Source organism: Saccopteryx leptura, chromosome 3 (genome assembly GCF_036850995.1).
Source record: "Saccopteryx leptura isolate mSacLep1 chromosome 3, mSacLep1_pri_phased_curated, whole genome shotgun sequence".
Lineage (NCBI taxonomy): Eukaryota > Metazoa > Chordata > Mammalia > Chiroptera > Emballonuridae > Saccopteryx > Saccopteryx leptura.
The window spans coordinates 1,923,435-1,949,838 of record NC_089505.1 but is presented as its reverse complement, the minus strand read 5'-3'; the positions used below and the strand labels follow the sequence as shown (position 1 = coordinate 1,949,838).

The 26,404-nt window shown below is 46.9% G+C and overlaps 1 protein-coding gene across 1 annotated transcript in view; it reads left to right on the top strand.

Moving 5' to 3' along the window:
- Nucleotides 1-26,404, top strand: part of PRKN (parkin RBR E3 ubiquitin protein ligase) — an 893,077-nt gene that overhangs the window by 485,466 nt on the left and 381,207 nt on the right. The gene's annotated exons all lie outside the window — the stretch shown is intronic.

The window sequence follows — 26,404 nt, the reverse complement described above, 5'->3', positions numbered from 1 at the left end:
TAGGGCGACCCAAATCTTCATTTCTAATGGCTCTAAATACAGAAATCTGTATTAGTTTGCCACAGTCTTCATTAACTTTTACTACTGTGTAGGGAATCACCCATCTCACCTTGAACCCTCTGTGACTTGGATTGGGAACTTGAGTTAAAAGCCCTGAGTGAACGTCTCTTGGATGCAAACACCAAGAAAGTGTGAGTGGGTGACCTTTGTGCAGACACAGAGGAATGCAGTGAACGGCTTCAGAAAATTAGCCAAAGGTTCTAGATTCCCTTTCCTTTGTGCTTGCTAATTAGCAAAAGAAAAAGAATGGACTGACCCAAGTTGGCCCTTTCTCCCTGTCAGCAAAGCCACCATTAATCATTCTTCCCCTTGTCAGCTGCTCTCCCTCCCTATAATCCTGGTCCCTCTGTTCGGCTTCTGATCATAAAAGCCGAGGCAGGACATTCAGGAGCTCTTCCTCACCTCCCTCGGCAGGCCTCCCCCTCTTCCTCTTGACATAACTCTGTGTCCTGAGCAGGTTTGTTCCACGCAAAACTCCCAGTGGGCTGGAGTACTACAGTACTGGACAAGGAAATTCATTTCTCTCTGTCACCACCGCATAATAGCAATCCGATATCGCCTGACCTGCGGAAAATGAAACCTGGAATCCAACACAGTTACAGCCAAACCCACAGACCCCTGGGGATTGATGTGCGTGTGAGAGCGTTGACTGGGGAGACACCGGACCCTCAGAGCTGTGGGCATGGCGGAGCTGGGTGTCAGGTCAGGAGCTTGGTGCATAGCTTCACCCCAGTTTCCCCAGCTGTGCAGGGAGACTCGGCTCAGCAGTGAGAAGGGCTGTCTTGCAGTCTCCTTTTCTGCCTGTCCTGTACTGTAAGTCACACCCTTGTGAGGGGAGGGGCTGCAGGGTGGGGGACAGGGTGCTCAAACCTTAGGTAAGTAAGTACCTGGTCATCCTACGAAATTGACAAGTGTCTGTTAGACCGCGTGACTGTAACCCTTCCTGAAGTCATGTCACTTGCTCTAGAATTTGCATGCTGGGAGGAAGAGATTTAAAGTCATTCTTCAAGATGGATTTTAAGCCCTGCCCTATTTCCACTTTAAAAACCTTTTCTTGGCCCTGGCCGGTTGGCTCAGTGGTAGAGCGTCGGCCTGGCGTGCAGGAGTCCTGGGTTCGATTCCCAGCCAGGGCACACAGAAGTGCCCATCTGCTTCTCCACCCTTCCCCCTCTCCTTCCTCTCTGTCTCTCTCTTCCCCTCCCGCAGCCAAGGCTCCATTGGAGCAAAGTTGGCCCGGGCGCTGAGGATGGCTCTGTGGCCTCTGCCTCAGGCGCTAGAATGGCTCTGATTGCTGCAGAACAACGCCCCAGATGGGCAGAGCATCACCCCCTGGTGGGCATGCCAGGTGGATCCTGGTCGGGCGCATGCGGGAGTCTGTCTGATTGACCCCGTTTCCAGCTTCGAAAAATGCAAAAAAAAAAACAAAACCAAAAAACTTTTCTTTGTGTCGTTTGTATATATTTCCGATTTAAAGTGGTTTTTAATGTCATCGTGAATTACAGCTGCCTTCCCTCCATGATTTACATTTTAATGTGTTACTCAGCGACGACCCTGTACGGTTTGATAACACGTACTTCATGGAGTTGAAATTCTGCCTTCTAGCCTGCTACCTAGTGAGCTTCAGAGCGGGTACTGCCACTCAGTTCCTTAACATCGTCTGTGACTTCTTAAGGTATGCAGCCTAAAGCACCCGTCCCTCGGTCCCTTGATTTGTTGCTCTTTGATCTTGGCAGTTTCATGTCGTTTTACTTCCCAGCACTTGCCCTATTTCAGCGACAGCGCACTCCTCCACGCCTCCGTTTCTCTGCACTCCGCAGGCCTGCGCCTGTCTCTGCCCTTCACGTATCGGAATCGACTGCTCTCTAGAGAGTTCCTAACGTCTGCCTGGCCAGGTCGCGAGCCCCTCGTAGGGGCTGGATGTGTCCTCTCTGAACCATTCTCTGCACTCCGCACGCCTGCGCCTGTCTCTGCCCTTCACGTATCAGAATCGACGGCTCTGAGCTCCTGACGTCTGCCTGGCCAGGTCGCGAGCCCCTCGTAGGGGCTGGATGTCTCCTCCCTGAACCCCCAGGGACTGACGAGCTTTCCGGGGCACAGCACAAGCTCTGTGAACTTGTGAACGCCCCATTTTCGGGTTGGATTGTCTCAGGCTGAAGCAGGACAGTGGGGCGCACAGGCTCGAGCCATATTCCTTTTCTTTCTTCTTTATTTTTTTCCCTACACCTTCCAGGTCTCTTCTCTTTCCTGGAGATCTGCTTAGGGCCCGAATCACAGTACAGAAATTCATCAGTGACTGAAACGCACACCTGGCCCGAGACGGTGAGGTTTGGAACCCCCGATCCGGACCTGCCTACCTGCTGTGGTCGGTCGGTCGCTCGCTCAGAAACTTTTCTGTGAATTCAATTAAATTAGCACAAGCCACATATGCTGCACACGTTAAGCCACCTACTACCAGATTCTTATTTGGTCTACACTTGATTAATCTGCTCTACGCCTTGGGAAGAATTAAGAGCCTGTGCAAGCAAGCAGATTGAAATACTTGGGGACCACGTTCTCAGTGTGAGGTAGCTATAATCCCGGCTCAAGGGCATCAGTCGGGAAGTTTGCTGAAGGGCAAATTTCATTTGCAGATAGGAGAGGTTTTTTGTCTTTTTATTTTAAGTTTCTATTTACATCTCTCAAAATATAAAGAGTGTGCAATGGGCCCTGTGGATTGTGAGTAGCTTTTTATAAAGACAGGAAGTGAAAGCATCTCTTAGTTCTCGGAGGCAAGAAAAAAAAAATGCGGTACAGTATGTATTTCAAACTCCAAAATGCATAGATTATTACTCCAATAAATCTCCTTAGTTAGAACTGCTGATACATGTAATGCCGAAGGACCCTCGGCCTGAGCGATCCCCCTCCCAGCAGAGGCTGGGAAGTGGGGGCCATGCTTCCGACGTCCACTATCTCATCCCCGAAGCTGTCTGGACCCTCTGGGGCTCTTGCCAACCGATGTTTCCAGGGGGTTATATCATCCTCCACACACTCGAGAACCTTGCTTCGGACAAATCTCATTACAAACGCCCCTGGATTTTTTTTCTCTCAAAGCCTGTCTCCGCTAACACTTGAAGAATATCCACAGATCCCATTTGAATTGTTTATAATGATGAATACATTGGTTATCAATCCTGGAGTCATTTAAAGAGCCCGATACTTGAAACCAAAGAAATTACTATGTATGATATAATTGGCTCTCGGTCGTGAATCAAAGCCCGATCATGCAAACTGCGTGTACAGCCCCCTGCGTGCACGTACACGGCTCTCATCACACGCGCCGGGCACACCTGCGTGCACGTACATGGCTCTCTCCTCACACGCGCCGGGCACACCTGCGTGCACGCACACGGCTCTCATCACACGCGCCGGGCACACCTGCGTGCACGCACACGGCTCTCTCATCACACGCGCCGGGCACAGCTGCGTGCACGCACACGGCTCTCTCATCACACGCGCCGGGCACACCTGCGTGCACGCACACGGCTCTCTCATCACACGCGCCGGGCACACCTGCGTGCACGTACACGGCTCTCTCCTCACACGCGCTGGGCACACCTGCGTTCACGTACACGGCTCTCTCATCACACGCGCCGGGCACACCTGCGTGCACGTACATGGCTCTCTCCTCACACGCGCTGGGCACAGCTGCGTGCACGCACACGGCTCTCTCATCACAAGCGCCGGGCACACCCTCTCCCTCCACGAGCTCGTCGTGTGGGCTCACCCCTAGGTGGAAAGTCCTTTAACTGACGCCAGCTGCTCAAAAAGATCCTCTTTTCATATCTTGTTTAATAGCATGCACTCTAATAAATGGCACCCTGGATCATAATGTTGACTTTACAGGAAAGGAGACATTATTTTCTAATGAGAAATCTGCCACGAATGAATCAGTCATATTTTTTTTTCAATAATCATTTACACTTGACTGTATTTTATAGTGTTGAACAGAATGTAATCAGGCTTGATGACCTTTAAGCATTCTTTTAAATCAAGTATCTCTCAACATGGTCTGTGCTCAGCAAAGATGTTTTTCCTATGGCTTAATTCATGGAAATGGTCCGGTACACGAGGGATAATGTCACCCCATCCCTTTATAGGGAGGTGTCAGCTTCTTGTCCTCAAAATCTGTGGGATTTATGCAACATTAATTCTTCACCTATTTTAATATGTTTCATTTATTTAAAATCGTGAAGTCCGTCAATTCTCGCGGGTCAGATACACAGAGAAGATTATCTCAAGTGTGGACAGAAGACTTAACTCCTACCCTCAAGGTGTTTCTGTTTGGACGGGAGGGACAGAGTCCAAACGAGCTTTGTATCTTAGCAACGACAAGGACTTCTAGGGGGCACCACATTGGGCCAAATAAGAAACAATTAACTTACATCCTTTTGTGACTGCAAATTGTTTACTTTTTTTTTTTTTTCTGAAGCTGGAAACGGGGAGAGACAGTCAGACAGACTCCTGCATGCGCCCGACCGGGATCCACCCGGCACGCCCACCAGGGGCGATGCTCTTCCCACCAGGGGGCGATGCTCTGCCCCTCCGGGGCGTCGCTGTGTTGCGACCAGAGCCACTCTAGCGCCTGGGGCAGAGGCCAAGGAGCCATCGCCAGCGCCCGGGCCATCTTTGCTCCAATGGAGCCTTGGCTGTGGGAGGGGAAGAGAGAGACAGAGAGGAAGGGGGGGGGGTGGAGAAGCAAATGGGCGCTTCTCCTATGTGCCCTGGCCGGGAATCGAACCCGGGTTCCCCGCACGCCAGGCCAACGCTCTACCGCTGAGCCAACCTGCCAGGGCCTACTTTTTTTCTTTTTTTTTTTTTTTTTTTACATGGAGTGTTTGACTGACAAACTTTAAAAATGGGATGAAAAAATAAGTGTTCTATTTTTAAAGGTCCTAGTTTATTATACACACGAGTACTCTTTAAAGTTTCTTTGTTTCATGGCAAATCCTATAAAAAATAGATCAGGATAAAATTTTCCACATGAAGCTGTTTGATCCCTAAGAATGTCACCACAATATTTGGCACAAAAGTCGAGTTCATAAATGGATTTTGAATGTTTAAGTGCTATTCAACTGATGCAAATATTATTCAAGTCTTCATATCATCTATTCAAATTTTCCAACCTGGAAATACGCTGAGAGTCAGTACAATGTGTTTGGAGATAGAAGCATTGTGGGTGTCGAGTAGAGATAAACAATTTGGCCTTAAAAATCAGAAAGCTGGCTTAGCGTCACGGGTCCCTGAGAGTATCTTGGCTACTCAGTTGGGTGACATTCGTCACTCATTTGATTCTCTGTGTCTGCTCCCACACACATTGGGGAGCCACGTTGGATTCAACAATGGGCAGCAGGACTCGGTGGGGTTCTGAGAGCGAGACGGAACACCCGTGCACGCAGCTACAGTGGGAGTGTCCGGTTGTCCCCACGCTCCGCATACTGACAAGTGACCTTGAAATTACAGCAACCGAGATTCTTCCCCCTCCTCTGCAGCTAAATATTTTCTCCACCTACGTTTCTGAAAACTCATAAAGCCGTAGGGAAGTTGAATGACTAGTATCCACCATATTTTCATAGATTCACCGTCTCTCTATGTTTTGACACATTTGCCTTCGTTCTGACACACACACACCCTCACTCCTCATACATCTTGTACCCACACCCACACATAACGGGGGATCCGTGGCCCCGGGGGTGAGTGTGCATCACTCCATGTGTGTGCTCTGCTTTGGGACGATCCATTGCAAGTAAGTTGCAGGTACTGTACCACCTTCATCCTGTTATTTCAGCCTCACTCTCTTAAGTAAAAAGCCATCCTCGCACATGATCCCCTGACTCTGCCGTCCAAGACACTGAACACGGACTCAGATGATTTCATGTGAAGGTCACGTGCACATCCCCACCACACCTGTAACTCACATGTCCTTCGCGATGTCCTATCGTCCTGCTCCAGGTTGAGGCAAAGACCACACTTGGTTATCTTGCTGCCTCAGGCCGTGCCGTATTTCGTGCGCCTTCAATCTAAAACAACCCCTGACATGTTTGAGGACTTCAGGCCAGCCGACTGTTAAAATGCCCCACAATCCAGATTTCTCCTGAAGTTTTTTTGTTTTGTTTTGTTTTATATAATTGTATTCAGGTTAAAGGCATGTGATGAGAATTGTTCTGAGATGGTTGCACTTCACACTACGTCACATGCACGGGCACAACATGGCAGGTCACCCGTGAGACCTGTCTCCTCGTGGGGGAAGTGAAGCCTGCCCAGCTCGGTCCTAGGGCAGCCTTTCCCGTGTGATCATAAGGAAGATGCAGGGTGCTACCCTGAGAACCATAGGAATCTCCTCTTCCCCACAGTCTCGCTAAGGACCATTACATGGTTGTGAATAAATATGTAACTAGAGAAAGGTATATGATTCTATCACTCCCTCTCTAGTTACTATTTGACATTCTTCTGTAATAAAAAAATGTGGCCACCAGTTATTCCTTTAAGTCTGCCTCTACCAACTTTCAATGTGTCCCCACCTGTCTGTCCTTGAGGACGACCTTGATTTTTTTTTTTTTTTTTTTTGGCACAGTATGCGCCAGGTTCCTCTTTGGCCGCCCCCGAGCCTGGCTACCAGGTGTATTCACTGCTCCCAGGTCTGTGCTTCCGGAGTGTCTCCGAATACGTGTGTTCGCGCATCCTGTCTGTGGACATGCAGGTGTACCCACAAGTTCAGTCAGGTGGCTCCAGGTCAAAGCCAACCCCACAGAATTCCCCGTCCCCAGGTCCTATTCACACGCATATCTGTCTTCGCGTGACCAGAGGCACCGATGTATCCATCGATCCACTTGTGTTCTCCCACAGTGCACACAGAAGATTTTAAAATGACGGAACCCAAACCACTAACCTCCACAAATTTATGAACAGATTTCATCATATTGTTAAAGTAAGACACAGGGATTTATGTTAAGATTTCTAGACCCGCCCTGGCCGGTTGGCTCAGTGGTAGAGCGTCGGCCTGGCGTGCGGAAGTCCTGGGTTCGATTCCCGGCCAGGGCACACAGGAGAGGCGCCCATCTGCTTCTCCACCCCTCCCTCTCTCCTTCCTCTCTGTCTCTCTCTTCCCCTCCTGCAGCCGAGGCTCCATTGGAGCAAAAAGATGGCCCGGGTGCTGGGGATGGCTCCTTGGCCTCTGCCTCAGGCGCTAGAGTGGCTCTGGTCACGACAGAGCGACGCCCCGGAGGGGCAGAGCATCGCCCCCTGGTGGGCGTGCCGGGTGGATCCCGGTCGGGCGCATGTGGGAGTCTGTCTGACTGTCTCTCCCCGTTTCCAGCTTCAGAAAAATACAAAAAAAAAAAAATTCTAGACCCTGTTCGGCCGGGGATTCATAGGACCTAACTGGTATATGGTATGAGTTGAGTTTGATCAGGGGGGTGATGCTTTGTTTAGACGTGGGGATGCTGTACAAGCTTCAGATCTTGAGTCATGTCCGAGCTAAAATTACAGCAGCACAAAGGAGCCCGGTCTGACTCGCGCACAGCCGAGAAAGGCAGTAAATAAAGGAAAAAGCAATTTTTATATGAGTGCTTTTTGGATATTGGAAAGTGTTTAATGGATAGCATCTGTAGAGAGGAATGAGCTTGCCGAAGACAGCCCCTGCGCTCATACTATATCATATTGTAAATAATAAACAGGGAGCTCTAACTTGAACTTCCAGCCTCTCACTAAAAGAAATGGGTGAGAAGCAAACAGCCCATCTCCCAGGAGGTGCGTGGAATCAAATCCAGCCGCCTCAGTGAATTCCCCTGTGTCTGTCCCGAGCCTGAGAAGCCACACCTGCTGTCCCTGCACCCTCCTGCGCCCCATCGCCGTCCTCCCCGGGACGACCCTGCATGCTCAGCTGCTGTGTCTTGTAGGGAGTCCCGGATTCCGGCACACGCAGCCCCCCCCCACGTGAAGAGGGTCTCACTTTCCAGGTAAAATAGCTGCTGTGTCCTGGGGGTGGCTGTTCCCTCTGGGTGTGCTGCTGCCCAGCTCTGTGGCTTCCTCCGCCCTGGCTCTGCAGTCAGGGAGTCCTGTTTCCGCCGTGCTGGTGGGACGTGTCTGCTCTTCTGCTGGTTCAGAAGGTGAAGACTTACTCGCAGGTGCGGTTGAGTTTCCCTAAGTCCCCGTAGTTCAGAAATAAGCCCCCCGCCCACCCCTTCCTTTGTCACTGCACCGAGTGTCCTGCCTGGATGTTTTTGTTTAAACGGGACCCCTTTTCTACCTACAGTTCAGTTGCCTTCTTCATATTGCGTCTGTGGTCGTCTGTAGAACCAACCTTTCACAATGATATATTTTAAGTATTCTGAGTTGAGGTCCTGCTACACTCTGGCTTTTGCTGTTACTGTTACTGTCGTTGGGTGAGACATGGACATTCCATGAGATGCGTACTTTTGCTGAGGCAAAAAGTGGAAAAACAGGTGGGGTCTTAGTTTAGAATAAAGGCTACAGACCAATGTCTGCTTTGAGCAAACGGAGAACAAAGAACAGGAAGTATTGTCTTAGGCAAGTCTGGACAGCACCATAGGGTCAGGAGTCAGCCTGCCCTTGGCTGACACCCCCATCTTTGCAGTTTTGCCAATAACTTGGACAATTCTGCCTAAAGTCTGGCTCCTAGTAACAGGAATAAAGACAATAAGGTACTGAATCAAATCCCCTTAAAGGTCCGACGTGGTGGCCGTTTGCTGGGCTACGTGCCTCCCCTGGTCAGCATTGCAAACCTGATGACTCGACTGTTCTTTACTCTCCAAGGTGGAAATCTACTCTCTCTCTTCTCCTTTAAAAGAGTAGCTATTTTATGTTTCACTATGTGGTATGACAGTTTAATTTTAAGCAAGGAATCTCGATGACCACTCAAGATCTACCCCTGAAATGCTTCTGTCTCAGTCCTTGGGAAAACGTCAGAAATCCCACCCCCCAAATCTGGTGATCCTTGCTCTTGAATATTTATGACTAAATGATATAGTAATTACATTTAGGCAGTTACATTTAGGCACTGTTTTATGCTGTAGGCATATGAACACCAATATCTTGTGCCCTAAACTAGACTTCTGGGGTGCGTGAGTGGGTTCCTGTCTCAGGCAGGCTTCTGTTTTGCGAGAACAGAGGGCTAATGCTTGGCCTCTGTTAACCGGTTTGTCCCTCTAATGAGGCTATGAAGTAGGTGTGATTATTAGCTCTATTTTTTCTTGTCCTGATTTTGACACCTGATATTTTTCCAGGTTTTTGTCCACTTTGTCTAGGGATGCATTAGGCAATAGTGGTTTCAGGAAACCGCTGCTTTGTCGATAGTTACTTCTTATTCGAGGTCTGGTTGTTTGACTTTTATCTCTTGAATCAGGTGTGTCAGAAGTTTTATACTTTAATAATCTTTGCAAAATTCCCATTTTTTATATCAATCTTCCGTGTTAATTATTTACTGATTTATTTTCTGAACCATTTTCTTTCTCTGAAAGACAGCTACACAGTGCTGTAGCAAAATCTGTCTCCTCTAGATTAAATGGAAACAGACTGATATTCTTCAGGGTCTTATTGTTCACACGTGCAGCAAACATCGTCCACACACATGCTGTACCAGCAGGGTGGGGTCGCCGGTCTCGCGGGGGACTGATGGGTGTAGAAGGCAGAGCATCATGTTGTCTCTGTGTAGAAACCGCCTGAATTCAATCTCTCTGACTCCTGTGGGCAGGCCTAGGATGAGCATGTGTAAATAACCAGATGGCTAATTCTGGCTCAATATAAGGGATTCATGTCCAACCATGGAAAATGTCTGTAAAGGTACAGGCTTGGAGCACAACTTAAATCACAGTCAGGACATGTGGCAGTGGAGACAGACCCCCGGGCAAGTGGAGACCTCTGCAGCCTCGGTGGAGACAAGACATCCAGCTGCCTCTAAGGCAGGGATCCCCAAACTACGGCCCCCGGGCCGCATGCGGCCCCCTGAGGCCATTTATCCAGCCCCCACCGCACTTCCAGAGGGGACACCTCTTTCATTGGTGGTTGGTGAGAGGAGCATAGTTCCCATTGAAATACTGGTCAGTTTGTTGATTTAAATTTACTTGTTCTTTATTTTAAATATTGTATTTGTTCTCATTTTGTTTTTTTACTTTAAAATAAGATATGTGCAGTGTGCATAGGGATTTGTTCATAGTTTTTTATAGTCCGGCCCTCCAACGGTCTGAGGGACAGTGAACTGGCCCCCTGTGTAAAAAGTTTGGGGACCCCTGCTCTAAGGTGCTGGAAGCTTTGTGGTGCGGCTGTATGGGAGGCCGGTGTGTGGGAAAGCGGTGTCCCGCTCAGTCTAGAAACGGGCTAGCTGCGGAGTGTCCCGGGAACGGAGGACGACCCTGGGCGTTCCCCCGCATAGCAAACGAGGGAGAGAGGATTCTGTTACTCCTCCTTTAAATCCTTAATGCCGCTGTCTGCAGGAGAAAGATGTCCGAGCGCCCTCTCATCTTACACGGACTCGGCTCCCCTCTGCTCTTGGTGCCGCGACGAGGAAGCCAGCAAGCCGGGGATAAAGTCTGCAATGAACTCATGTCCACTGTGTTATCTGCCCAAGGTAGAGGGGATTTGTCTCTCCCCTTTTATTAATCCAAAGCCAACCACCCAGAAAAGCATAAAAGTAAGCCTTCCCCGAGTTCGACCCGCGGCGGACACAGAGCTGCCCACGTGATAATCACGTGGGCTGGTGGCACGTAGAGAAATTCTCCGTGTGGCAAATGCTGCGTAAACCTGTCTCCGTGATGACGTGGGGCGGACGATGGGGAACGGGAGAGCCAGCACCGCGTGGAGGGAGCAGGGCGGACAAGCACGAGGAAGGCGGACCGGGTGCGCTCTGCCGGGTTTGCCGAGCAGGTCACCGCTGAGACCTCAAGTCTGCGCCGCCGGCTCCCCTGCCCGCCACGCGCGCCGCCGCCCGTCCTGAGAAAGCACGTGTGGTCTGAGGCCTTCCCCCGCGCGTCTCCGACTTCTGTTTCCTCCTCAGTACGGGGGTCGGCGTCCCGGGGGCGTCCTGTGTGACAGTCCCAGCAGGGTTGCTCTTTCCGGGCCGTGGGCATCGGCTGCACCATCACTGGGGTCAAAAAAACACATCGGAGCCAGCGGAAGCAAAGTGCTACCCTGTTGTCCAGTGTGGCGCAGAGCTCGATGTACGTCGCTGCCTTTACTTTAGAGATCTGGCTGAAGCAAGTAGAAATGGAGGGCATGTAGCTACATTTGGGGAGTCCTTTTAAAAAAATCAATTTCCAGGCATAAAAGGTAAGAGTCTAAACAGAGGGCTGGGCAGAAGTCGGTTTACAGTTGTTCGTATGGAAATAATACAATCATTCACAGTTGTGAGTACGTGAGCACAGTAATGTTGCGTTCTCACACCCGTAAGCCGACCTTTGCCAACCCGTCCGTGAATAACGCTGGGGCCGAAAGGAAGGCAGGTTTTTCCGAGAAAAATCTTTTCAGTGAATTTTGTGTGTCTTTTTCCGTAGGGGTTGAGACCGCCTTTGAAACCATGTTGCTCTAATTAAGGAAGAATGAGACAAAGCCTGTCTCGGGCCTCACGCTGGGTCTGTCCTGGGGTGCTCATGTCACCTCTGCCTCAGCAGTGACGCCCGGGAGCCTCTGTGACTCGGGGTGGGCTCCTGTCCTCTGGAGTTCCACTTTGTGCCTATGTCAGCGCTGCAGAAAGATGAGAGAGCTCACGGGCGTGTGTGGCACACACGCGTGATGTCCAGTCCCTCCCAGGTGCCGGGCGCTGCCCTGGGACTGAGCTTGGTACTCCAGGGACAGGAGGGGGAGGGGAAGCACTTCTGTCTTTTTTCACTTGTATTTACTCCAGTCTTTGAAGTTGGGGACCATGGAATGCCGGTGGCAAATGGCGATGATTTCGATGAGAAACAGCAGGTCTGTTGTTCGGGCCTCCTGCATGCTTCATCAGCAGCGGGCCACGCCCTCTGTTTCTTCCCGAGGTTGGGCGGCGGGGTCTGGCAGGCCTACCACCTCCTCCCCAGCTGGCTATCTTGAAGGTAGCTCGAAACATTTAGAGAAAATAAACGTAAATGCATATAGTATATTTTTAAAATAGCGTTTTATCAGGAACTGGGAATTTAATCTCCAGAATGCAACCTGGGAAGTCCAAGGAGATATTTATGTGTATACCTGGGTTCCTCTATTGTGAGTAGTACTTTATTTCCCTTCTGTTTCAAGACTGCTAACTGTGGGATGCTTTCTGAAATGCCTCAAGACACCCAGCTGAAAGGAAGAGAATTTATTACTATATTACCATTCATTTTCATTGCCTGCTTATATACAAATTTAACCAGGCTTCCAGTGTCTGTTTGTACAAATGGTACTTCACTTGAGTTATTGGTGTTAGCAGTAATTAATCAAATTAATTGGATTTGTACCTAAATTTGTCACTTAAATGTTGTGCTGAGCGTATACTTCCCGTTTCCCGTCTGTCTTCCGCTCTCCCCTGCCTTTCTGCGCAGTTCAGTTCCGAGGGCAGGGGAAGGGGCGTGTGCAGTGGGGGAGGGGGAAGCCGTGGCGTCCCAGATGGAGGTGCGGGACATCGGTGGATGCGACTGCCCAGGGCATGCCTGAAGCCCGGACAAGTGACAAGTGCACCTACACGGTGTGGCACCCCAGTGACGGGGTCCAGGATCCTGCATGGAGGTGACCAGGGCCCCTGTGCAGGGTGGCGGTCCTGGGGCAGGATTGGAGAGCCCAGACGGCTGAGGGGTGTGGTCAGAGGGCTGACCGCCTGCCCTGGGCAGGCAGACCTGAGCGGAGGGAGGGCAGTTTCCGGAAGGTGGCCTGCCGGGGTGTCGGAGCCCGGGTGCGTATGAAAGGCATGTATGGAGGGAGCGGCTGCGCGTGGGCTGGTGGGGACATGGGGACTCATCAAGTGCACAACACTAGTGGTGCCAGCAGCCAGGTTCCTCGTCATCAGAGAGGACAAGTCACAAGTAGGGAAAGTGCCTGAAAATAAACCCTACTCGAGTTAGATTGGAATTTGGATTATTGGTGTGAATTTCTGATTTTAATATAACTAGATAGAGAAATATAGACTTAACATACGTGTGCATGTATGTATGCACATGTATACATATATATCACACACACACGTATGTCTGTCCCCTCTCTCAGTGCACAGCGAGGCTGGGGAAGCAGTGATGCCTCAGTAGCACTAAGCACGCCTAGCACCGAAGTCTTGGTGTCTAAACATCATTTTTCACTAAAAGTAACCAGGGCTGACTGCAGGACCAGGGCAGAGAAAAAGATGGGCCTGGAGCCTCCTTTTGTGTCAGCTGTGCCTCTGACATCATGAGACGTGTGACAGAGGACACGGGAACCAACTTGGAAAGGCTCCACCTGGTCAACAGCAACAACAAAAAGTGCTGTCGTAACCGAATAGATCCTATAAAATACAATGGAAATCCCTAAGTCCCTTGTGCATAAGCTGAGAGTTTAATAAGGAGCAGCACATAAATAGCTTTTCAAAGTCTCCCCTGAAACGCTAATTACCAAGGACACTTGGCAGTGTGGAGTTTGGCACATGTTGCCTTCAGTAAGTATCCCTGTGAGCTTCCCCAGCGACGGGGGCACGGGGGCTGCGGGCCCCCTGGTAGTAGGCAGCGGGGAGGACCCAATATCACTGCTGGGCTTTCCTGCCAAAGACGCCTAACCAGCATCGTGAAGAAATAGCGTGTGAGCCCAAATGACAGGTATTCTGTAAAGGAACTGTCCTGTAATCTTGAGAAGCGCCGAGGTCTAATGGCCGTGGAAGGGCTGGGAACCTCTCCAGACTAAATTTCTAAAGCTCCGTGACAGGAAACCCAAGGTCCGGGTCTCAGCCAGTTCCTGTCGGTAGGGAGGACATAACAGGGACCCGCGGATGGAAGGATTGGAATGCTTCAGCCTTCGTTCCTGATTTGGATGAATGGACAGTGATTAGGTAGGAGAATGTCTTGTTTGCGAGAGATCCACTCAAAAGTTTTTGGGTGTGATAAGGCATTCACATAACAACTTACTCTCTGTACTTGCAGCTTCAAGTTTGAGGGATTTCAAAAAATGTATAAGTGCTATCCTTCAAGTAACCCTTCAAATGAAAAATCCTGTTTTCTGCTTTAGACACAATCGCAGACATTAGAAGTGCCAGAGTCATCGGTGTCACCTACACCTCATCCCAACGGACTCTTTCTCCAGGGGGAGCGTGTTTGGTCCAAAAGTCAACTTTCAACAAAAGGGATTTAACCTGCTGCAGTTATGAAATTTAATTAAGCTACAAGGAAATTCCTAGTTTAAGAAAACTGGTCATGCTGACGAAAGCCCCTAGTTTTATTACTTTATATATTTCAAAATCATCTTAAATGCCATAAAGAGGTCAAGTTTACTAAAAATAGTTGTGTGTGTATTTTGTTTTGTTTTGTTTTTTAAAAGAGCTCATAACCACAGTGTCATGCGTGGCTGTCAAAGGCCAGAGGGATCCAGTGGAAACCTTGGGCTGAAGTTGAAGGTCTCCTAGCAATGCCGAGTCCGGGCGGCCTGAGACCCACGTCTGTCCAATCCCAGAGCCAGTGTTCGTTAATCAAACCCTGCCTGCGTCAGAGATTTTCCTAGACACCCACCTTGCATCAGTACGCCCTTTGAATTGTCAGAGCCTTTGGAAAGAAATGCAAAATGAGTAAGTAGGCACATTGAGGACAGGTGTCAGAAACATGGCACAGAAATATGAGTTAATCAGCAAAATTATTGACGTTCGTTACATTAGCTTTCAAATGAATACCTCATAAGATAGTAACTGCTGAAATTTCAATCAGATTTTATGTTATAATAAAAAAGATCACATCTCCAGGTACACTGTAAATAGTCTGCAGCTTTCAATGCTTTTTCTAAAGTAGACAAAATAACTTCTAAAAAGTATGGTGTTCTACACACCAAGTTGCCAGTGCGACAGCATCATACTAATCACCCACGAGCCTCCGTTTACCTCTAGGGCACCCCTGCAAAGGGCAATAAAGAAGAAAGCCCCAGATTTCACAGATCCGCTCAGCTTGTTGATTTTTAAGGGAAGTCCTAGAGGTGAACGGGTCTCATGAGGACTTATTTATCTCTGAAATGACAGGTTTGTGGCCAGGAACCTATTGCTTTTAAAATATTCTCTTGACCAGACCTAACCCCAGAAAAGTTAAATTCATATACAGTTATAATTCACTGTATATGTAATAAGATTTTATTTTATTTTTTATTCATTGAGAGGAGGGGAGGCAGAGAGACTCTTGCATGCACCCCGACCCGGATCCACCCAGAAAGTCCAATGGGGGCAATGCTCTTCCCATCTGAGGCATTGCTTCATTGCTCAGCAACAGAGCTCTTCTTAGCACCTGAGGTGGAAGCCATGGAGCAGTCCTCAGTGCCTAGGGCCAATGGCTGCAGGAGGGAAGAAAAAGAGATAGAGAGAAGGGGAGGGGTAGAGAAGCAGATGGGTGCTTCTCCTGTGTGCCCTGACTGGGAATTGAACCCGGGACATCCACACACTGGGCCAATGCTCTACCACTGAGCCAACTGGCCAGGACCCACTTGCAGAGATTGTAAAGCCACCTTGTTGAAGAGGCTTTCCCTGGTGACCCTGTATTGCCACAGACCAGCGCGGCTCCTAATAACGGTGCAGAATTAAGGAAATTATTAAGAAAAAATGGCACCGGGAGGACTCTTCAAATGCTGATGGCAATATCTGAGTGCCCCATAGCCCCAGTTTGCTTTATTATCTAGCCATATGCAAATCAAGAAAGTCCTTGTTACAAAGTTACACATCTGAGACTAAAACAGGAACTCTCCCAAGGCATAAACAGGAACCCCCCCACCTTGCATAAGTGAAATCAACCAACATCTGGACAAAGTAAGAGGAAGGGCATGTAAATTGCTTCCAGCAACTTAAGGAAGCAAGTGAAGTGGGTGTAAATACTCAGCATCACAGCCAATATGGAGGTGAAGGGGGTAGAACTTAGCCCAGGGGTCCCCAAACTTTTTACACAGGGGGCCAGTTCACTGTCCCTCAGACCATTGGAGGGCCGGACTATAAAAAAACTATGAACAAATCCCTATGCACACTGCACATATCTTATTTTAAAGTAAAAAAAACAAAACGGGAACAAATACAATATTTAAAATAAAGAACAAGTAAATTTAAATCAACAAACTGACCAGTATTTCAATGGGAACTATGGGCCTGCTTTTGGCTAATGAGATGGTCAATGTCTGGTTCCATATTTGTCACTGCTAGCCGTAACAAGTGATATGACGCGCTTCCAGAGCTGTGACGCGTGCGTCCCGCCTCACCAGAAGTAGTACTGTACGTGAGTGACGCTACGCTTTGCGGTGGTCTCACTGACCACCAATGAAAGAGGTGCCCCTTCCGGACGTGCAGCGGGGGCCGGATAAATGGCCTCAGGGGCCGCTTGCAGCCCACAGGCCATAGTTTAGGGACCCCTGACTTAGCCTTTTGCTAAGCCTCGAATCTGCAATGGCTTTTTGCTATTTATGGTCCACAACACTGTATAAAACGGCATCCTCCATTAGTCCCATCCTAGTCATCCTGGGTCTCCTTTGTCTTTCTTCCTAGTGGTCGTCTAGCTATCTGTCTGCCTGTCTGTCTGTCTCCCTATCTAATTTTCCTATATCAGGTATCACCAGGCAGTCAAACATATCACCATGACCACCTCCCATCCCACTGGCCCTCCACTGTAGACACCTGTTATGGAAGTAAACTCTGTTTGATCCCGATACTATGCTAAGTGGCATCAGTTGGTCTGTGCCCACTGACTGCGGGGTCTTTCCCGAGGGAGGGGGTATACAGGGCAAGGCGGGAGAACCTTACCGGAAAGATGTCAAAGAGAAACGGGCTTTCTTACATAACCAGCAATACACTGACACCTGCCCACCGACTCCTAACTGCTTGAGAAGAGAGAGTTCAGGAGCTGCTGCCTCTGAGTGTCTCCTTCTCCCTACAGAGCCCGGTGCTGGAATCGCCCACAGAAGCAAGGGAGAGAGAGGACAGCTAAGAATGTGAGGATACTGACACCGTGGCCAGCCTCTTTCACGGCAGGGAGGCATTAGCAGGAGTGACAGGGACGAGCTACGGACCATTTACTCAGCCTGTCTGGAGGGATTTAATCTCACTTGGGTCACGGCGTGGCGTAGTCTCTGGAAATTGGAGCTGCTGCGATAGGCCCTATCTGCAGGCCTGGTGTCCAGAGATAAGAGTTTAAGTCCTGCTGGAATGAGAAGTAGCGGAATTCGCTGAAATGAGGACCCGAAAGCTCTGGTTCAAGTCGTGAAGTGCCTGTGGGTAGCGGGGTCTGGCCCCACGGCGGAGCCCTGGCCCTGAGGGCTGACCCGACATGCACACGTGTGGGAAGAAGGGCTTGCTTCCCTGCGGCGCCTCGATAGTGCAGCTTCCACTCTCCTCGTCTGCTTCCTTTGTCAGGATCTACAGAAGACTAAGTTTCCACTTTAGCAACATTCATCTGCTTATTTTTTTTTAGAAAAACACCAGGAAAAAATGTCTGAAAGGCCAGCGATTTTAGAAACTGAGGGGTAGCTCTCTGCGTAGCATGCATGTGTATGTATGACTTTAAACATCAGAACTGGAGGCTATTAAAACATATAACAGCAGACAGGATGATAACACTGTACTTTTTTTTTATTTGCATACACTTGGATAGCTCCTAGAACTGTATCTTTGAAAAAAAAAACACAAGTGTGACCCACAACACATGTATATATTTTTTGCCATGTGGTATCATAAGACCAAAATAATCACACATTAATAGAATGACAGGCTTGCATAAGGATGGAAGCTTAATTGTAAACAACAATTTACACCAAACATTCTATTTCTTATGTTTTTATAATACATACCATGAATGTTTCTTCAGTGAATCAAGATTTATTACTTAGACTGCGAATAAGTAAAACACATGGTCCTTTTTTTACTCATAAAATTAACCAGAACATAGAATGCAGTATGGTGGAGGTTGACGATTCAAACATACCTGGTTCTCTATTTTCTTTTTTATTAAATTTATTGAGGTGACACTGGCTAATAAAATTATTTTGGTTTCAAGTGTGCAGTTCTATGATACACCATCTGTCCATTGCATGTGTGTCCATCACCCCAAATTGCACCTCCTTCTGTCACCATGTATTTGAGCCCCTTTAACCTTGATGCCTCCCAGCCTCCTTCCCTCTGACGACCACCATATTCTTGTCTGTGTCTATGAGTTTTTGTTCGTTGCTTTTTCTTGTTTGTTGCTTTGAGTTTTATACCCCACGTATTACTGGGATTGACTATCTGTCTGACTTACTTCACACAGCGTGATATTCTCAAGATATAAACTAGTGTAACCACTATGAAAAACAGCCTGGAGGCTTCACAAAAAATTAAGAATAGAGTTAGCATATGACCCAGGAAGGAACCTCTCTTCTGGGCATCTACTAAAACATTTGAAAACATTTATTTGCAAAGATTTATGCACCCCACGTTCACTGCAGCATTATTCACAGTGGCCAAGACATGGAAACAACCAAAGTGTCCCTCAATAGATGACTGGAGAAAGAAGATGTGGTACATATATACAGTAGAATGCTGCTGGGTCCTAAGAAAAGAGGACATACTGCCATTTGTGTCCGCATGGCTTGTTTCTTATTTTCAATCAAGGGGAATTCCTGACTATAAATGCTGCAGAGAGAGAACACATTAAGCTTTCCTGGTGATGCTCATTTGAATGAAACAATTGTTCAATATGCATCACAAAGGAATTGCAGCAGGTCAGTCACAAAGTAGGACCCCTGACTGGAGACTTAGTCTCACTTTCTACATTTTAACAATTAGAGCTTGATGGCACTCTATGTAAAGTCTGGTGGCTTTGACACTTATCTCAGCTTGAGAGGTTAAAAGCATTCATAAGCTGAATGGAGACGCATGAGCTTTATTAGTGAACTGTATAATTTCATCTGTTTCCATTCTTCTTCTCATTTCAGTAAATGGCATCATTTTGTATGTTTTCCTTTTATTAAAATTTATTGTTTAACTATGATAACATATTTGTTTTAATATCATATAACAGCACAAAACATAGCTGGGTTACGATCCCTCCCAAACCTTTAGAAGATGTTTATGATCGCATAGCAATAATGAGCCTTAGAGAAAAAATAGAACAAAAGAAATGAAAAAGTCTTTAACAAAATGGGGGTAATATTTCTAGTAAGATACATATTACAAATGATAGTTTGGGAGGTCCCAGCACGGCTTCTGAGGCTGTTAAAAAGTACAGTCACATGATCGCATAAAGACCAGGTACTGTAATAGGGGGTGTATATAGCTAACATCAATAAGGGACACATCTCTATTACAGGAAGTACCAAATAGGATTGAGACCATGGCCTTTACTTTTTTATGTTTGCTATGGGTAGTCAAATTCCATGGTGAACCTTAGGGTGTGGAATTTTCCAAACCTGAAGCCCCAGAGGAAAACACCTTCACGGGTCTGTTGTTCTGGATGGGAATGTCAGTCCCTGTCATAGCCTGGTTTTTCAGCTTCATGTTGTGTCATAAGTATTGTCCAGTATCATCGCAAGCTTATCATCAGCAGTCATGATGCCCTGCTGTCCATCAATGAGACACCCGATCCTTAAGTTTCATAATTGTGTAGATGAGCTTCGGTCATTTCTGTATTTAGATCTGACTGAGAAGGAAGCCACTGGACCATAAGATGAGAAAATAGAGCAAATAGGGCTTCTCTGTATTTAGATCAATGGGTAATCTATGGACACAGACACGTGGACCGTAGGCAGAGCCAGGGACCCGCTGCAGTAGTGCTGGAGACTGATTATTCCCTTTCAGACTTATTTCCTGCCCACAGGGAAATGTGGATAATCATGTTTGGACCTTAGACTCTGAGACAGAGTCTATAGAAGTTCCAGAATACTTCTAATTCTGATTAAGAGAGGAATACTTTTTAAATACAATGTAAGTGAGTTTTTCCCAGAAATCAGTTTTAACTGGGCCAACTACTTTTACTTTTTACCAGTCTGTTACTTTTTATTACAATATAATAACAATGTATAGTAAATATACAAAGCATGATGTGCCCTTACCTCTAGGCATAAATTCTGTATCGTTATTATAAATACTACATGTATATTATATATACTTATATATGTACACCCACACAAACACATCTTATCACACCTCATCATACCTGACATACCTAACAGTGTCATCTAATACCACAGGAAGATTGTCAAAGCATCGATATGTACATTTCAGCCGCATAACAGGTACCAGGGGTCCATGACACATTCTGACATTAGTGCGTGTCTGAAATTTTTCATCAGAAAACATTTTTAAAGTGCATATACAGTGCGTGGCTTTGGGTCCACGTACAGAGCTGTGGAGCCATCAACACCCTCTAACTGGAGAACGCTCCCACTGTCTTGAGAGGAAAGCCTGTGCCCTTAGCCATGCTCTGCACCCCCCCCCCCATTCCCGTCCTCATTCCCCGCCCGCCGGGAATCCTCTTCCCGTCTCTGTGGGTCTGCCTTGTTGGGCTGTGGTCTATAAATGGGAACCTGTCATAGGTGGTCCTTTGTAATTTCCTTCTCTCACTTAGCATCATGTTTCAAGGCTCACCCGTGTCTGTTACATGTATCCGTACTCCGTTCCTTTCCGTGGCCAAATACTGTTCCACTGTGTGACTGCGCTGCAGTGTGTCTGTCTCTTCGTCAGCTGATGTGCATCTATCTGCATTAACACTTTTCTGCTACCACAACTGTGCTGTTGTGAATGGCTCTGCACAAGAATCCGTGCGGACATGGTGTTTCAGAGTGGCTACAGCAATTTACATTTCCGCTGGCAAGAAATAAGGCTTACCGTTCATCCACATTCTCACCAGCGCCCAATATTGTTTGTTTGTTTGTTATTATAGCCATCCTAATGAAAAGTGGTAGTAGCCCTGGTTTTGATTTGCATTTCCCTAATGAATAATGGTAATGAGTAACTTTTCATACGTTTATTGGCCATTTATGCATTCTTTGGAGAAATGTCCTGTCAAGTCCTTTGTCAACTTTTTCAATTGAGATAGTTGTCTTCTTGTTGTGTTGCAAGAATTTTTTCATATGCTCTGGATACAAATACCTCATGAGATATGTGATTTGCAAATATTCCCCTCCCCCCCTTTGATGGGTTATCTTTTTACTTTATTGGTGATGTTCTTGATGTACAAAAGTTAAAATTGAGCGCATCCATATTTACTTTGTTTGCTTCTGCGTTTTGTGTCCTATCTAAGAAACCGTTTCCAATCCCAAGGTCATGAGGGTGTACTTCTAAGTTATCCTCTAAGAGTCTTCCAGTATTATCCCTTGCGTGTGGGCCTCTGACCCTCTTAACTGAATTTTTACATATACAGCGTGATGCAGGATCTCAGCTTCATTTTCTTGTATGTACATCCGGCTGTCCCAGCGTCATTTGCTGAGGAGATTACTATTATTTATGGAATCATCTTGTACCCTTGTAGAAAACCAGTTAAGTGTTTGGTTGAATTTACCTGTAATCCCCCTGGGCCTAGGTTTGTCTTCGTTGAAACTGTAGAACTATGAATTCATATCTGTACTTGCTACAGGTCTCTTCATATTTTACGTCTTCTTGAATGAGTTCCAGGAGTGTATGTTTTTCTGGATTTATCCATTTCATAAGGTTATCTAATTTGTTGGCAAAACATCACCTGCGTTTACAAATCAGTTATCGGCATCCAAAATTTAATCTCTTTGTGTAAGGCATTTCCTAAAATAATAATAAATAAATAAATAATAAAAATAAAAAAGATACACAAAATAATTTTACTAAGCCACTTCAATTTTTTTCTGATAAATGCTATTCTCTTTAAAATTAGAGAGGTGTGATAAATGGTTTGACAAGTTGATATCTTGTAATTTAGAAACCTGCCACATATTATTCGTTTGTACAGTGGTACCTTGAGATACGAACAGACCAACATACAAATTTTTTTAAGATATGAGCTGCGACTCGGTTCGTATTTTTGTTCGAGATCCAAGCGAAATTCCGAGATACGAGTCGTGATTCCGGGAGCTGCCACACGTTGGCACACTGGCGCACGGGTCCAGTATGGGCAGTTTGATATACGAGTTGACTGACTTACGAGCTCGGTTACAGAATGAATTAAATTCGTCTCTCAAGGTACCACTGTAGTTTTCTATGACCCCGGGAAACATGTTCTTCCCCGCTCCTCATTAGTCCAGTAACTGCTGAGGAATGATGAGGTCCCGGGATGGCCCTGGATCCCAACCTTGGGTTGTAGGATACTCCTGTAATCCTTGGACTTCTGGGATTTCTACCTTCTTGGAATTTCAACTGGAATTCAGAATCAACTTAGTCCACAGGGTCGATGTTTTGCTTGGTGTAACTCCTTTCTGAATTATGAGAAAGTGGATAATACCACAGCCTCTCCCCACTGATGTGGGGCAGGTTAAGGAATCTGGGCCCGTACTGGGATGCACCGCCTCCCTAGGGTCCCCTGTATTGCTGATTCCTTCTGTGTCTGTATTCTAACCCCTGCTTTTCAGCGTAGAGGATTATTAGAGCTCCTGTGTGTGGGAAACATCTGTGATGTGCTTTTGAATTATTGTGGTCTACAAGTCAGTCTGTAAGCACCTTGAGGTGGTCACCATGCCTCATTCACTTGTGAAGCCCAGAGCCAAACTCAGACTAAGTGCTCATTTCTGAACTAAATCTAAACAAAATAAAGCTCCAGTCTGCAGCTCTAAACTTTTTTTAACCAAGTTCAAAGATATATATTTCTTTCTTCTACCCTTGCCATATTATATAACACAGTCCTCATGTATTAAAATTGACTTCTTTTTTTTTATAAATAAATTTTTATTTTAATGGGGTGACATCAATAAATCAGGGTAAATACACTCAAAGAAAACATTTCCAGGTTATCTTGTCATTCAGTTCTGTTGCATACCCATTACCCAAAGAGAGATCGTCCTCCATCAACCTCTATCCAGTTTTCTTTGTACCCCTCCCCCTCCCCTTCCCCCTCTCCCCCCTTCCCTCCCCCACCCCCCATAACCACCACACTCTTGTCCATGTCTCTTAGTCTCACTTTTATGTCCCACCAATGTATGGACTCCTGCAGTTCTTGTTTTTTTCTGATTCGCTTATTTCACTCCGCATAATGTTATCAAGGTTTCACCATTCTGCTGTGATCCGATGTCATTGTTTCTTCTAGCTGAATAGTATACCATGGTGTATATGTGCCCCATCTTCTTTATCCAGACTTCTATTTTTTTTACAGTGATTAAAGCCTTTAAGCAAACTCTTGGCCAATACAGCAAGAATCCATAAAAGAGTAGTGTCCTTAACATGTTCACCAAGTCCAAATTGGCCCCATCACCATGCCAAATCCCTGAAAAATGCAACCCAACCACAGTTCAGTCTGTTAGGAGCTGTCACAGGGAGCAGGAGTCCAGGAAAAGTCCACACAGGAAAAGTCCGCATGGCACTGGAATTGTTGTCACCATTCTATACTTTGCAGCTCATGTCCAAGTCCCAATGACCGCTGCTTCTAGCTGGTAATGATTCAGGTAGACTGTAAAAGCCATTTGCAGCATGCGTGGATATGGAGCTTCTGTTTCTCCTCTGCCTGGAGAGTTGAGACCAGGTTGCTTTTCCCTGGAGCTCTGCGACTGTGGCATGGTAAAATTGACTTTTAAGAAAAGTTTTCAATGCTATTTTATTTTGACATCTTCATGTCATTTTTCGTCATTATGTTACAACCAGGGGCATTTCTGTTTGAAACATTTCCTCGTATAGTGAAGTGAGAACGTCCAGCCACAGATGGGAAGATAAGTGCTAGTCAGAGGAAGAAAAAACAAAACAAAACAGACTCTCTCTTCCTTGTGCCCGTGGGTGCCTTTCCCGCACCCACCTCCGTGGCGGTGAGCCCAGCTCCGGAATCTTCTCCGCAAAGGAGGTTCTCAAAGACGCGAGGCCAGTCAGCTGGAGCGCGCAGCGAACCCTCATGGAACGCATCTTGCATTTTACAATCGGTCTTCCTTTCCTGGCGTTTCCGTATTTTTATCCCAATTTAGGCTTAGCTTTCATTCAGGTGTCCTCAATTATTCACCAATGTCATTCATCAGATATGTATTAAGTGCGTATTTTATGCACGACAGCCGCTGAGATTCAGGAGAGGTCCCTTCCCGCAAGGAGCCTGCCTTCCAGCGGGAGAGATGACTTTCCCACACCGAATGCGTCCGCGCAGACGCAGGGGAGGCTGGGTGACGCTACAGCTAGAGGGGCGGCGGAGAAGCCGGGGGTAGACACCTGGCTGTGCCTGTGACGGCGTCCCTGTCCCCGGCTCAGCGAGGCTTTTCCCCAGCGTAGGCCAGCTCTCCCTGAGATGCTGGTCTCTGTCCAGGGTTCAGTCTCCATCCCCGATACCTGGTTTTGGTTGGCACTGGGATAATCTGTTCATGAACACATATAAATTTTAAAAAAATTCATTTTTAAAGGTTGTGTTTTGTAGTGCAGATGTTGCTACCATGGTAACAGCTTATCATCTCGTTCATCTATCTCCTCCCCTTCGTTCCTCTCCATTAGTGACAGGGCTGCCCCCTCAGAACATGCGTGCGTGTGCCATGCGGCTTTCTGTACCCTGGAAAGGATTATCTGTTTATTTGTGCTTAAAAAAAGCCACCAAAACCAAAAAAAAAACAACATATCTGCAGGGTTCTGATGTTAAAACGGCCAGATAAGGACCCTGCTCACGCGCTCAGAGCCGCCACGTTCTGAGAAGTGCCCAGATTCGTTATGGACTCATTAAACATTTAAAATAGTTGAGCACCAACTGGGGCGGCTTCATTGTAAACAGTAGAGAGAAACACTCCCCACGGAGTCATTTGTAAGTAGGAGAATGAGAGTATAAATTTTACTAAAAGGAAAAGGACACACATTAATTGTGAGTTCATTATTTGTTGTCTAAGAAAATTCTCGAACTTAATATTAGGGCTTTCATGGAGACATGTCTGCAGCCTCCAAAAGAAACTGTTATTAACATAACTAATTCAGTGGGCAGAATATAATGACGATTCCATGTTATGGGTAATGGTATGTCAATGTATTTTTATAACCTTTGTTACTTTATATTCTTTTTGCCATCAATCATTTTTATTTACATTAAGTTTCCCAGTCCTGAGATCCCAAAATACTTTGAAAACATAGGCGGAATTTTGTAACAAGAATATTCTTAGACTGGGGTGGGCAGAAATGAGAGCGGAACACGCAGCTGTCCCCTGGATTCCAGCTGTCCAGCGGATTGAACAAGTAACCCACGTCTACGCTCATTTTATTGGGATTTGACCAGAGCAGTTTAAGATGAGAATAAATGGAAAACATTTTAACAACCACCCCCCACTATTGGTAAGAGTACTTTGTATCATTTGCTTTGAAGTTACTCAAGTTTGAAACAGAGTTGGATTGGTCTCTCCGTTATTTGAATTCCCTCGGTCTGTTTACACATTCCTTTGTCAAATGTTTGGTATTTTACGTCCTCTACTAAATCATGGAACATTTGGATGCGGTGCTGAATCTTAACGTCGTTCCTCTCGAACACCTCCCACAGAGCCTGGCACACAGGAGACGCATGGCAAATGATTCAGTGACTGCATAGCCTAGTAAGTAGTGCTTCTGTGAAATCGTGTGTAGATCGAAGCCTGTTAGTTCATATAAAGTAATATAATTAACAGTAACACCTTGGGATGGGAATCTGTAACATAATCACCCCCTCATTTCAGCTCACCTGTTTGTGCACCTGGGACGAATGCCTTGTTCTCCGTCTCCGTTTATACAACATAACGTGGTTGAATCTAGAATCATTTCCCTGTCTGTACACAGGCCTGCCCCTGGTTCTGTCCAGAGGCTGTTCTTACCTCCTCAGACTGCTAGCAGCCTCCTCTCCCTCCCCTACTTTCCGCACACGTGGCAACATTCTGGCCTCCGTGCCGTTTTGACGCCTCCCTCCTGCACCCCATAGGGCAGGGGTCCCCAAACTACGGCCCACGGGCCACATGCGGCCCCCTGAGGCCATTTATCCGGCCCTCGCAGCACTTCCCGAAGGGGCATCTCTTTCATTGGTGGTCAGTGAGAGGAGCATAGTTCCCATTGAAATACTGGTCAGTTTGTTGATTTAAATTTACTTGTTCT